The 14,525-nt window shown below is 38.1% G+C and overlaps 1 long non-coding RNA gene across 1 annotated transcript in view; it reads right to left on the bottom strand.

Moving 5' to 3' along the window:
* LOC134762009 (uncharacterized) overlaps positions 1 to 14,070 on the bottom strand; it is a 122,342-nt gene extending 108,272 nt beyond the window's left edge. The window contains exon 1 of the long non-coding RNA XR_010141446.1: positions 13,587 to 14,070. This is a non-coding gene — a long non-coding RNA (uncharacterized LOC134762009). The remainder of the gene's footprint in view (positions 1 to 13,586) is intronic.
* Positions 14,071 to 14,525: the final 455 nt, after the last annotated feature.

The raw sequence follows: 14,525 nt of genomic DNA, 5'->3' as shown, positions 1-14,525 counted from the left end.
CAGGAATTCGAGACCAACCTGGCTAACATGGTGAAACCCCGTTTCTACTACAAATACAAAAAATTAGCCAGGTGTGGTGGTGCATGCCTGTAATCCCAGCTACTTGGGAGGCTGAAGCAGGATTATCGCTTGAACCTGGGAGACAGAGGTTGCAGTGAGCTGAGATGGCACCATTGCACTCCAGCTTGGGCAACAAAAGCAAAACTCCATCTCAAAAAAATAAATAAATAAGAAAAGAAAAGAAAAGAAAAAGATATGGTTTGTCTCTTCCTAAGCCATAGGCTTCCTTCCTTCCCTCCTTCCTTTTTTCCCTCCCTCCCTCCTTCCTGCTTCTTCTTTTCCTCCTTCTCTCCCGGCCTCCCTCCCTCCTTCCTTCTCTGCCTCCCTTCTTCCTTCCCTTCTTCCTTCCTTCCCTCCCTCCCTCTCTCCCTCCTTCCTTCCTTCTTTCCTTCATTCTTTCCTTCCTTCCTTCTTCCACTTCCTTCCCTCCTTCCTCCTTCCTTCCTTCCTCCCTCCCTCCTTCCTCCTTCCTTCTTTCTTCCCCTTCCTTCCTCCCTCCCTCCTTCCTTCCTTCCTCCCTCCCTCCTTCCTTCCTCCCTCCTTCCTTCCTCCCTCCCTCCTTCCTCCCTCCCTCCTTCCTCCTTCCTTCCTTCCCTCCTTCTTTTTTCTTCCTTCCTTCCCTCCTTCCCTCCTTCCTTCCTCCCTCCCTCCTTCCTCCTTCCTTCCTTCCTTCCCTCCTTCCTTCCTTCCCTCCTTCCCTCCTTCCTTCCTTCCCTCCTTCCTTCCCTCCCTCCCCTTCCTCCTTCCTTCCTTCCACCTTACTTCCTTCCCTCCTTCCCTCTTTCCTTCCTTCTCTTCTTCCTTCCCTCCCTCCCCCTTCCTCCTTCCTTCCTTCCACCTTCCTTCCTTCCCTCCTCCTTCCTTCCTTCCCTTCCTCCCTCCCTACTTCCTTCCTTCCTTCACTCCCTCCTCCCTTCCTTCCCTCCCTCCTTCCTTCCTTCCACCTTCCTTCCCTCCTCCTTCCTTCCTTCCCTTCCTCTCTCCTTCCTTCCTTCCTTCACTCCCTCCTTCCTTCCCTCCCTCCTTCCTTCCTTCCTTCCCTCTGTCCTTCCTTCCTTCCCTCCCTCCCTCCTTCCTTCCTTCCCTCCTTCCTTCCTTCCCTCCCTCCTTCCTTCCCTCCCTCCTTCCTTCCCTCCCTCCTTCTCTCCCTCCTTCCTTCCCTCCTTCCTTCCCTCCTTCCTTCCCTCCCTCCTTCCCTCCCTCCTTCCTTCCCACTTTCTTTCCCTCCTTCCCTCCTTCCCTTCCCTTCCCTTCTCCTTCCTTCCTTCTTTCCTTCCTTCCTTCCTTCCCTCCTTCCCTCCTTCCCTTCCCTTCCCTTCTCCTTCCTTCCTTCCTCCCTTCTTTTCTGCCCCTCCTCTTTCCCATTTTTTCCTGCTTCTGTATCTTTACTGTATTGGTTAAGACTTCCAGATTAATATAAAGTAGAGATAGTAACAGTGAAAACTCTTCTTTTATTCCCATTCAAAAAGTAAATAATGTCAAATTTCAACAATGAAGTAACTGTTTGCTGCCAATTTTTTTAGATGCCTTTAGTTTATGGAAATTTCTTACTTTTCTTAGTTTGCTAAGTTGTTTTAATGTAACTGAATGATGACTTTTTAACAGACTTCGCATCTGTTGCCATTATCACATATAAGCTTTTTCATTTAAAAAATAATTTATTAAATTTTACAATAATTTTTTTTTTTAAATGAAAACCAAACTTGCATGCTTGTGTTAAATCCAACTTGGTTTTGATGTATCATCTTTTTAAATAATACATTACTAAATTTAGTCTGCTTGTATTCTGTTTAGGCCTTTTGAATGTTGTGTGTTAGTGAATATTAACAACATGTAATTTTTCTCTCTCATTTTATAAGGTCATTTTCCTTTTTCTATACTCTGGAATAACTTGCTTTCTACTGAAATAATTTATTCCTCAAATGTAGATACTCTCACAAAGAAAACTCTAAACTTGAATAGGTTCACCAGACAGTCTACCAATTAATTCTTTGATCTCTATTTGACTTTCCTCTTATTTCTTAAACCAATTTTCATGTTTTATTTTTTATTACAATTTTAACTTAAGAGCCACAGAAGGGCGGTGGAACGAGAAGGTGGAATAGAAGACTGCATCTTTCATCCCCCCAAGAGGAACATCAAACTGAACAACTATTTACACACAAAAAAGCACCTTCATAAGAACCAAAAATCAGATGAGCACTCACAGTACCTGGTTTTAAGTTCATATTACTGAAAGAAGCACTGGAAAGGGCACAAAAAACAGTCTTGAATTGCCAATGCCACCCCCTCCTCCTGGCAGCTGCTGCGTGGCACAGAGAATCTGTGCATTTAGCAAGGGAGAATGCAATTGCGTTCTATGATTGCATTGAACTCAGTGCTGCCCTGCCACAGCAGAAAGCAGAACTGGTCTGTACTTAGCTGATGCCTATTTGTGGAGGGAGCATTTGGACTGGCCCTAGCCAGAGGAGAATTCCCCATCCCAGCAGTTGGAACTTGAGTTCCAGCAAGCCTCACCACTGCAGGCTGGTGTGCTCTAGGACCCTAAAAAAACTTGAAAAGTAGTTTAGGTCACAAGTACTGCAACTTCTAGGAAAGTCCTAATGCTGAGCTGGGCTCAGAACCAGTGGACTGGAGAGACGTGTGACCTACTAAGACACCAGCCAGGGTGGCTAAAATAGTCCTTGTGCCACCCATCTCTGAATCCCAGGCTGCACAGCTCATGGCTTCAAAAGAGACTACTTCCTCCTGCTTGAGGAGAGGAGAAGAAAGAGTAATGAGGATTTTGTCTTAATCTGGGATAGCAGCTCAGCCACAGTGAGATAGAGCACTGGTCAGAGTCTTGAGGCCCCCAGTCTAGTACCTGAATCCCAGATGACATTTAGACATATCCTGGGCCAGAAGAGAACCTGCTGCCTCAAAGGAAAGGACTCAGTTATAGCAGTCCCCAGTTATAGCACCCAGGAGGTATGCTGTGGGCCTTGGGTGAGATTCTGAGATGTATTGGTTTCAGGTGAAACAGCAGCACATTCCCAGCTGTGGTGGCTATGGTTTGAGAAAAGCAGATGGAAAAGTAAAGGAGACTTTGTCTTGCACCTTAGGTAGCAGCTTGGCCCACAGAGATTTAGAACACCAGGCAGGCTCTTAGGGTCCCCGATTCTAGGCATTGGCATTTGGATTGCATTTCTGAACCTGCTCTGAGCCAGACAGGAGCCCACCACCCTGAAGGGTGACTCCCAGGCCTAGCAATTTTCACCACAAGCTGACGGAAGAGCCCTTGGGCTTTAAGTGAACATTGGTGGAAGCCTGACAGTACTCCTCGTGGGACTGTGGTTGTGGTGGCCACGTGGTGAGGCTCCTCTTCCTGTGGCAAAGGGAGGGAAGAGTAAGAAAGACTTTGTTTCATTGTTTGAGCGCCAGCTCAGCAGCAGTACAGTTGAACGCTGGTAGGTTTTTAACTCCCATCCCTGGTTTCTGTATGGCATCTCTGGACCCACCCTGGGCCTGGGGAACTTGACACCCTGAAGGAAAAAACACAAGCCTGTCTGGCTTCACCATCTGCTGATTGTCTAGTCCTAGGGTCTTGAGCAAACATAGAGAGTAGATAGATAGAGGTTACAGCAAGCCTTGGGCAAGACCCATTGGTCTGCTGGTTTCAGGCCTGACCCAGTGCAGTCGCAGTGGTGGTGGTCATAGAGGTGCTTGTGTCACCCTACTCAAGCTCCAGGTGGCTCAGCACAGAGAGAGAGAGACTCTGTTAGTTTTGGAGAAAATAAGGGAAGAGAATGAGCATCTCTACTTGGTATTCCAGAGAATTCTTCTGGATCTTATCCAAGACCACTAAGGTGGTACCTCCATGAATCTGCAAGAACCACAGCATTACTGGGCCATGGGTCCCCCCTAATGCAGATACAGCTTAGATCATAACACTCAAGTTCTTTGAATGCCTGGAAATCCTTCCCAAGCAGGGTGGGTACAAATAAGCCCAGACTTCAAAGACTGCAATAAATACCTAACTCTTCAATACCCAGACACCAATGAGTAGCTACAAGCATCAACACCGTCTGGGAAAACATGACCTTATCAAAGTGAATAAAGCACCAGGGCCCAATTCTGGAGAGACAAAGATAGGTGACCTTTCAGGCAGAGAATTGAAAACAATCACTTTGAGGAAACTCAAAGAAATTCAGGATAACACCAAGAAGGAATTCAGAATTCTATCAGATAAATTTAACAAAGAGATTGAAAAAAATTTAAAAGAATCAAGCAGCAATTCTGGAGTTGAAAAATACAATTGACATACTTAAGAATGCATCAGAGTCCTTTAATACCAGAATTAATCATGCAGAAGAAAGAATTAGTGAGCTTGAAGCAGGTTTTTTTGAAAATAAAAATGCTGTGGGCCTTGGGTGAGATTCTGAGAGGAGGAAAAAGAAAAAAGAATTGAAAATCACAGATCTCACCTGCAAGATCTACAAAATAGCCTCAAAAGGGCAAATATAAGAGTTACTAGCCTTAAAGAGGAGGTAGAGAAAGAGGTAGGGGTAGAAAGTTTATTCAAAGGGATAATAACAGAGAATGTTCCAAACCTAGAGAAAGATATCAATGTCTAAGTACAAGAAAGTTATAGAACACCAAGCAGATTTAACCTAAAGAAGACTATCTCAAGGCCTTTAATAATCTAACTTCCAAAAGTCAAGGATAAAGAAAGGATTCTAAAAGCAGCAAGAGAAAAGAAACAAATAGTATACAATAGAACTCCAATATGTCTGGCAATAGACATATAAGGTTTTCAGTGGAAAGCTCATACGTGCTGAAGAGAAAAAAAAACTTTTACCCTAGAATAGTATACCCAGTGAAAATATCCTTCAAACATGAAGGAGAAATAAAGACTTTTCCAGACAAACAAAAGCTGAAAAACATCATCAACACCAGACCTATCCTACAAAAAGTGCTAAAGGGAATATTTTAATCAGAAAGAAAAAGACATGAATGAGCAATAAGAAATCATCTGAAGGTACAAAACTCGTGGGTAATAGTAGGTAAATAGAAAAACACAGAATATTATAACATCATAACTGGTATGGACTTACAAAAGACCCAGAATAGCCAAAGCTGTTCTAAACAGAAACAACAAAACTGGAGGAATCATATTACCTGACTTTAAATTAGGCTATAGATTTATAGTAACCAAAACAGCATAGTACTGTCCTAAAAAATATCAGACATATAGACCAGTGGAGGAGAATAGACAAATATTTCCATGCATCTACAGTGAACTCATTGTTTACAAAGGTTCCAAGAATGTACATTGAGGAAAGGAAAGTCTCTTCAATAAATGGTGCTGGGAAAACTAGATATTCATATGCAGGAGAATGAAACTAGATCCCTATATCTCACCATATACAAAATGAAATCAACATGGACTGAAGACTTAAATCTAAGACCTCAAGCAATGAAACTACTAGAAGAAAACATTGGGGAAACTCTCCAAGACATTGTACTGGGCAAAGACTTCTTGAGTAATACCCCACAAGCACAGGCAACCAAAGCAAAAATGGACAAATGGAATCACATGAAGTTAAAAAAATTTCTGCACAACAAAGGAAACAATCAACAAAGTGAAGATACAACCCACAGAATGGGGGGAAATATTTGCAAACTACCCACCTGACAAAAGATTAATAACCAGAATATATAAGAGACTCAAACAACTCTATAGGAAAAAAATCCAATAATTGCATTAAAAATGGGCAGATAATTTGAACAGATATTTTTCAAAAGAAGACATACAAATGGCAGATATATTAAAAGGTGCTTAACATAATTGATCATCAGGAAAATACAAATTAAAACTACAATGAGATATCATTCGACCCCAGTTAAAATGACTTTTATTCAACAGGAAAGCAAAACAAATGCTGGCAAGGATGTGGAGAAAAGGGGACTCTTGTACACTTTTTGTTAGTACGTGAATTAGTACAGCTACTATGGAGAACAGTTTGGAGGTTCCTCAAAAAACTAAAAGTACAGCTATCATATGATCCAGGAACCTCACTCATAAGTATATATGCAAAAGAAAATAAATCAGCATATTGAAAAGATATCTGCACTCCCATGTTTATTGCAGCACTATTCGCAATAGCCAAGACGTGGAAGCAGCCTAAGCATCCATCAACAGATGAATGGATACAGAAAATGTCATACATATACACAGTGGAGTACTATTCAGCCACAAAAAAGAAGGAGATCCTGTCATTTGCAACACGGATGGAACTGGAGATCATCATGCTAAGTGAAATAAACTAGGCACAAAAAGATGAACATTGCGTTTTCTCGCCTATTTGTCGGAGCTAAAAATTAAAATAATTGAACTCATGGAAATAGAGAGTAAAAGGATGGTTACCAGAGGCTAGGAAGTGTAGTGGATGGATGGGGGAAGTAGGGATCGTTAATGGGTACAAAAAATAGTTAGAATGTATAAGACCTAGTATTTGCTAGCACAACAGGGTGACTACAGTAAAAAATAATTTAATTGTACATTTTAAAACAATTAAAATAATATAATCAGATTGTTTGAAACAGAAAGGATGAATGCTTGAGGTGATGGATATCCCATTTATCCTGATGTGATTATTATACCTTGCAGGCCTGTACCAAGATATCTCATGTAACCCATAAATATATCCACCTACTATGTATCAAAGACAGTTAAAAAAATGTTTAACTAAAAACTTAACTTCGTTTTTATTTATAAATGTATTAGCATAAATGGCTTATATTCTTCTTCTTATTATTATTCTTAGGTATATCTCTACCTATGCCCATTTTTCATATCTAATATAATTTATTTGTTTCCTCTTTGTCATTATTATTTTCCTTTTTACTAATCTTTGACTTTTCAAAGAAACAACTCTTGGCTTTAAAGCTTATGCATTCTATTAGATCTTCGTTTTCATAAATTTCTACGGTTATCTTTAATTATTTCCTTCCTTTTATTTTCTTAATGTTTATTCGTTTGGGTTTCTCTTTTTTTAGTTTTTAAGAGAAATACTGAACTCATCAATTGGAGCCATTCTTCATTTCTAATTTAGGTATATATGGCTTTAAATTTCCCTTTAAGTACCAGTTTATCTTCACCTCATAAATTTTCATGTGTAGAATATTCATTAATGTTCAGGTACAAAGACTTTCTAATTTCCCAAATGATTTGTTCTTTTATTTAAAACTATTTCTTTAAAGTTTATTGAGGTTTGCTTTACTGAATAGTTACATGGTTGTTTTTTCCTATTTCCTGTGTACTTAAGAATAATGAGTTCTTGAAATGTTGAACGCAGTATTCTATATATGCCAGTTCACTAAACTTCTTAGTTTTTAAATACATACTGATTTGAAACTGTCTCTAAGTTTATCTAATTTTTTGTCTTATGATTTATCTTACATTGAAATAGAATATTTCATGCATTATTGTGGTGTTTAATATTTCCTAGTTTAAGAGTTACTATTTTAAAACATATTTTGAGGTCAGATGTCAAGTTATTGGGTGCCTATGAGTTTAGAATTGTATATACTTTCGGCAAATTATCCACATCCACATTCAACATGTCTATTGTAAAGCTGTTTTTTGTCATTTTCCTATTTTGTCTCATATTAGTCTAGTTATTTTATTTATTTATTTGTTTATTTATTTACTTATTTATTTATTTATTTATTTATTTATTGACATGGAGTCTCACTCTGTCCCCCAGGCTGGAGTTCAGTGGCACAATCACAGCTCACTGCAACCTCTGCCTCCCAAGTTCAAGCAATTCTCCTGTCTCAGCCTCCTGAGTAGCTGGGGACTACAGGCACATGCCACCACGCCTGGCTAAGTATTGTAGTTTTTGGTGGAGACAGGGTTTCACCATGTTGCCCAGGCTGGTTTCCTGACCTCAAGTGATCCACCCGCCTTGGCTTCCCAGACTGCTGGAATTACAGGCGTGAACCACCATGTTATTATTACTGTTTACATTTCAGACTCCTTCAGGGTCCATAAGTATTTGCTTTTAGTACTCAGACGAGACGTTTTAGAAATCAGTATCAATAATTCAGTAATCTCTAACCAGTCAGAAAGTAGCTATAGTTGCCTAACTTCCCCTTGGCTGTCTCTGGAAGTTCCACACTTGATCTTAGCCGTGAGGCCAAGAAGCGATGGAAGTTCCATAAACAATGTTTTAACTAATTTTTAATTAAAGTATTTGGTTCACTTATGTCCATTTATATATCTGTTTATATTTACTTCTACCACCTTAATTGCACTGCTTGTTTGATGCTTCTTTTTAACATTTTTGTGGTTTATTTTGGGTAGATTTTTTGGTTGCATTTTCTCCTGTACTGATTTGGAAGTTATAAACCCTATTTCTTCCTTTTGATTGTTTTTTGTTTTTTGTTTTTTTGACGGAGTCTTGCTCTGTCATCAGGCTGCAGTGCAATGGCACGAACTTGGCTCACTGCAACCTCTGCCTCTGGGGTTCAAGTGATTCTCCTGTCTCAGCCTCTCGAGTAGCTGGGACTACAGGCATGCACCACCACGCCCAGCTAATTTTTGTATTTTTAGTAAAGATGAGGTTTCACCATGTTGGCCAGGATAGTCTTGATCTTTTGACCTTGTGATCTGCCCACCTCTGCCTCCCTAAGTGCTGGGATTACAGGCATGAGCCACCACCCCCAGCCAATGGTTACTGTTAAATTTTAACATTGCACACTAAACTTAATGATATTTAAAAAAAACAGTGGCTGGGCACGGTGGCTCACGCCTGTAATCCCAGCACTTCGGGAAGCCAAGGCAGGTGGATCCCCTGAGGTCAGGAGTTCAAGACCAGCCTGGCCAACATGGAGAAACCCCGTCTCCACTAGGAATACAAAAATTAACCAAGCGTGGTGGCAGGCGCCTGTAATCCCAGCTACTGGGGAGGCTGAGACAGGATCATCGCTTGAACCCAGGAAGCAGAGGTTGCAGTGAGCTGAGATTCCGCCACTGCACTCCAGCCTGGGTGACAGAGCAAGACTCTGTCTAACAAAAAAAAAAAAAAAAAAAAAAAGCTCTGATCTTCTGAGCAAGTCATAGAATGTAGAATGTTTAACTCTGATCATCACTCTATATCCACTCCTCTTCTATTGCTAAACTATTTTTCCTTAGCTCATATTTATTGCTTTTCATCTTACAGCCATTGTTTTCTTATTTACCCACATGTTTACTAATTTATTTGCTCACTCTTCATTCTGGATTTCACACTGTACTTCTAGAATCATTTTCCTTATTTCGTTCTAAAAGTTGATTCTCTGAAAAACTAATAAACTAATAAGATTAATTTTTTTAAAAAAGGAAAAATAAAGTCACAAATTACCAATAACAAGAATAATAAAGAGGACATATCTATAGATGCTCCCAATATAGATGATGCTATGAACAACTTTATTCTAAAAGTTTTGAAAATTTACATGAAATAGACAAATTCTAGTCAATGAAGCCACAAAACAGCAAAGATCAAGATAATAACTTGTATGTAGCCAGAAAGAAGAGAGAAAACTCAAAAGGAAAGATTATTATATTGACACTGCCTAAACTAAACTAGAATTATATTTTCTTACTAAATTATCATTTAAGGGGAGATTAAAAAACAAAGATATTTCCAGACAAGCAGAAAAACTAAGAGAGTTCATCACAAATATACTCTGCCTAAAGGAAACTGAAAGGAGATTTACATCAGAAAAATGAAAGGTACAAATTACCAATAACATAAAAAAGGACAGACGTTTCCAATATTACAAAGATAATAAAAAGATTTTATAAACAGTATTATGCTAAAAGTTTTGAAAATTTACATGAAATAGACAAATCCTAAACCAACACAATTCACAAAAACCAACAGAAAAGGAGAAAGAAAATCTAAATAGTTCTACATCTATTAAGTATACTGAATCTGTAATGAAAATACTTCTCACAAAGTAATTTCCAAGTACAGACAGCTTCATCAGTGATTTTTTCCAAAGACTGTGGGGGAAAAATAGCACTAATTTTATATAAACTCTCTCAGGGAATTGAAAAAGTGGAAACACTTTTTAGCTCATTATATCAGGCCAGTATAATCTTGATGCCAATGTTTGACGATGAATGAAAAAGCTTTCCATACACTGAAAAATAACAAGATCCTCTCTAGGATATAGATAGAAAAATTCTTTCAAAACTTAGCAAATCAAATCAAGAGCTATACATATTTTATTATTTTTGTATGAATACTTTTTAAATGATTTAGTTGTTTACAACAATGTTCCAGTTTTTGGCTTTTGAATATTTCATCATTTTTATAATATCTTTCCCAATCTGAGATTTACTTTTCATGTCTAGCATGTTTTCTTTTATTGCTTTTTCTTTTTAATCTTTTCAGTTACTTATTTTTTGCAAAAGGAGTTATATAGGCCTTATATTAATTTCTTAGGGCCATAACAAAGTACTACAACTGGTCTGAAGGACTTAAAACGACATAAATGTATTCTCTCACAGTTCTGAAGGTGAGAAGTTCTAAATCTTGTTATCAGCAGGGCCATGCTGTCTCTGAGACCCTAGGACAAATCCTTCTTGCCTCTTCCTGGCTTCTGGTGGTGGCCAGCAATCCTTGGTGTTCTTTTGCTTATAAATGCATCGATCCAATCTCTGCCTCTATCATCACATAGCCAACTTCAATTTCTGTCTGTGTCTTCTCATGAGGACACCAGTCATATTGGATTATGGGCCCACTGAGTAAAGTGCAACCTTATCTTTACTAATTACATCTGCAATGACACTATTCCCAAATAAGTCCATATTCTGAGGTAGTGTGAGTTAAAACTTCAACATATCTTTTTGGGAGGCAGAATTCAATCCATAACAGGCATAAAGCTGTAACTTTTATACACGACTACTCTTATCTTGATATCATTTGAATTACCCACATTTCCTTCACTAATAAGTAATGCCATCTTTCTCATATGCTAAATGATTAGATATATGGGAAGAATTTCTTGTCTGTCTATTCTATCTTTCTAATCTGTCAATTCAAGCATTAGTACTACACAATTTTGATTATTGTCATTTTATAATTTGTCTTTGTTTTTTTCGGTCAACTATATTGAGGTATAGTTTACATACAATGAAATGTGCTGATTTTAACTGCATTTCATTAATTATGACAAATTTATACAGCCATATAACAACCACCACAATAAAGATATAGAAAATTTCTATGACCCCCAAATTTCAATCATATCATATCCTAATCAATCTTCTCCTTTGTTGCCTTTCCCCAAGCAACCACATGTCTACTTTCTATCACTATAGAGGTTTTTCTAGAGTTTCATATAAATGAAATCATACAGTATGTATCTTTTTTGTTTTGATTATTTGGTCAACATAATATTTTTGAAATTTATTCATCTTCTCATATGCATCAGTCGTTCATTTCTTTTCTTTGTTGTATAGTAGTTCATAGCATAAATACATTACAATTTGTTTATACATTCACCTGTCAATAAGCTTTGAATTGTTTCCAGTTTAGGGTTATTATGAATAAAGCTGCTGTGAATATCTGGTTTTCTACTATGAGTGGAATTGTCTCTTTTTAATAAAAAGTACATCTGTAACTTTACTAGGCACTACTAAACTGTTTTCCAAAGTGGCATTACCATGAGCAATGTATGGAAGGTTTAGTTGCTACACACCCTCACAGCCCTTGGTATTGTCAGTCTTTTAAAATAGCCATCATAGTGTACATGAAGTTGTTGCTCATTGTAGTTTTAATTTACATTTCCATGATGACTAATAATATTGAGTATTTTTTCATTGAATATTTATTTTAAGCTAATTAATATTTTATTTTTAATTGTTTTATATAATTTTTTACTTCTTAATAGTTTCACATTTTTATATTTCGTAATTGTACTTAGGGAGACTATTCTCTTTTGTAGTTCAGTTTTTTTTACCCAAGCAACTTATTTGATTCTTTTATAATTTGTTAGTGATTTCCAGTTGATTTTCTTGGATTTTTCATAGATATAATCATAATGTGCAAATAATAAAAGTTTGCCTCCATTCCAATTTTTAAAGACATCTCACTTTTTAAATTGTCAAATAGAATAAGCTAGACATAATAAACAAAGCTGAGTTTCTTAAACTTTCTTTCTGGAATCATTATTGGAATGGGAAGGGTTCTGTAGTTCCTTCATTATGTCTAATGCTGATTTTTAAAATACATATTGTTTATAATGTTAAGAAAATTACCTACTTTATTGTGATTTTTGATCAAGATGTTTTTATCAAATCTCTTTCACCATATATAGAAATGACAATATGATTTTCACCTCAGACCAGTTAGTGTGGCGAATTACACTGTAATAATTCCTAATATTGAAACATGTATTTTATACATATGTTGCAAGCTTTATTTTCATATTTGCTATATTTGAATTAATATTTGTAAGTGAAATTGGTCTCTAATTTTTTTGCTGTAATTGTCAGGTTTTGTAAACAATGTTTTGAACATTTCATAAAATAATTGAAAGCATTATTTTTCTATGCTCTGGAATAGCATTGAAAATACCTGTTTTTAAATTTTGGGTGAAACTCACCCACAAAATTACTAGGCCTAACACATTTACGGGTGCGTATGCTTCAACAATGGTCTCCATTTTTCCCAGGGAAATAGGTTAATTTCTGCTTATCTCTTTTCTAAGCACCAGTTTATATTTTCCTAAGATTTTCACTTCATCAAAATTTTCAAATTTACTTTTACAGAGTTAAACACACTTCAGATTCATATTATTTGTTTTTATAGTTATTTACCATTTATATTTTTGTGAATTTGTACTTTCTGCTTTATTATTTCATTGTTTTTTGTTCTCATAGAATTGCTCTTGTATATGCATTAGTTCTATAACTTTTTGCTGTCTAGTTCATTAATGCCTTTTTTTAATATTTTTTAGTTTATTTTCTTGTCTAAAGTTGATTTCATTCACTTTCTTTCTGACTTCTTGTGTTGTATGCTGAACCTATTTTATTATTTCTTGCTTAAATATATGTATTTAAAGACATGAATTTTCCTTTTCGCAGTGTTTTAGCAGCATTCTATAGATTATAATATAAAGTATTTTATTATTGTGATTTTCTGCATAATCTCCAATTTTGGCTTTGATTTTTTGCTTTAAAATAGTTAATTTCCAGCTAGTAAGTTTATTTTTCTTTCTGATTTTGTTGTTAGTTACCAATTTTCTTGCACTAAATAATGTGTACAATTTCTATTTTTAGAATATATTGGTATTTTGCAGAATAGTATGTGGTAGAGTTTTAAGAATGCTTCATGAAAAGGGAACATATTCTGTTTTCATTTTGTATATATAATTATACATGTATATATAAACACACACATATATACACACATATATGTCCATATAACATATATACATACACACACACGTCCATATAACATATATACATACCTAAGTATAAAACTTACATATAGCGGGGGGAGGAGCCAAGATGGCCGAATAGGAACAGCTCCGGTCTACAGCTCCCAGCGCGAGCCACGCAGAGACGGGTGATTTCTGCATTTCCATCTGAGGTACCGTGTTCATCTCACTAGGGAGTGCCAGACAGTGGGCGCAGGTCAGTGGGTGAGCGCACCGTGCGCCAGCCGAAGCAGGGGCGAGGCATTGCCTCACTCGGGAAGCGCAAGGGGTCAGGGAGTTCCCCTTCCAGGGGTGACAGACGGCACCTGGAAAATCGGGCCACTCCCACCCGAATACTGTGCTTTTCCGACGGGCTTAGGAAACGGTGCCCCAGGAGAGTATAGCCCGCACCTGGCTCAGAGGGTCCTACGCCCACGGAGTCTCGCTGATTGCTAGCACAGCAGTCTGAGATCAAACAGCAAGTCAGCAGCGAGGCTGGGGGAGGGGCGCCCGCCATTGCCCAGGCTCGCTTAGGTAAACAAAGCAGCCTGGAAGCTTGAACTGGGTGGAGCCCACCACAGCTCAAGGAGGCCTGCCTGCCTCTGTAGGCTCCACCTCTGGGGGCAGGGCACAGACAAACAGAAAGACAGCAGTAACCTCTGCAGACTTAAATGTCCCTGTCTGACAGCTGTGAGGAGAGCAGTGGTTCTCCCAGCACGCAGCTGGAGATCTGAGAATGGGCTGACTGCCTCCTCAAGTAGGTCCCTGACCCCTGACCCCCGAGCAGCCTAGCTGGGAGGCACCCCCCAGCAGGGGCAGACTGACACCTCACACGGCCGGCCAGGTACTCCAACAGACCTGCAGCTGAGGGTTCTGTCTGTTAGAAGGAAAACTAACAGAAAGGACATCCACACCAAAAACCCATCTGTACATCACCATCATCAAAGACCAAAAGTAGATAAAACCACAAAGATGGGGAAAAAACAGAGCAGAAAAACTGGAAACTC

Source organism: Pongo abelii, chromosome 8 (assembly GCF_028885655.2).
Source record: "Pongo abelii isolate AG06213 chromosome 8, NHGRI_mPonAbe1-v2.0_pri, whole genome shotgun sequence".
NCBI lineage: Eukaryota > Metazoa > Chordata > Mammalia > Primates > Hominidae > Pongo > Pongo abelii.
Note: the sequence above shows the minus strand (reverse complement) of the source record. Positions and strands in the feature narration are given on the sequence as shown.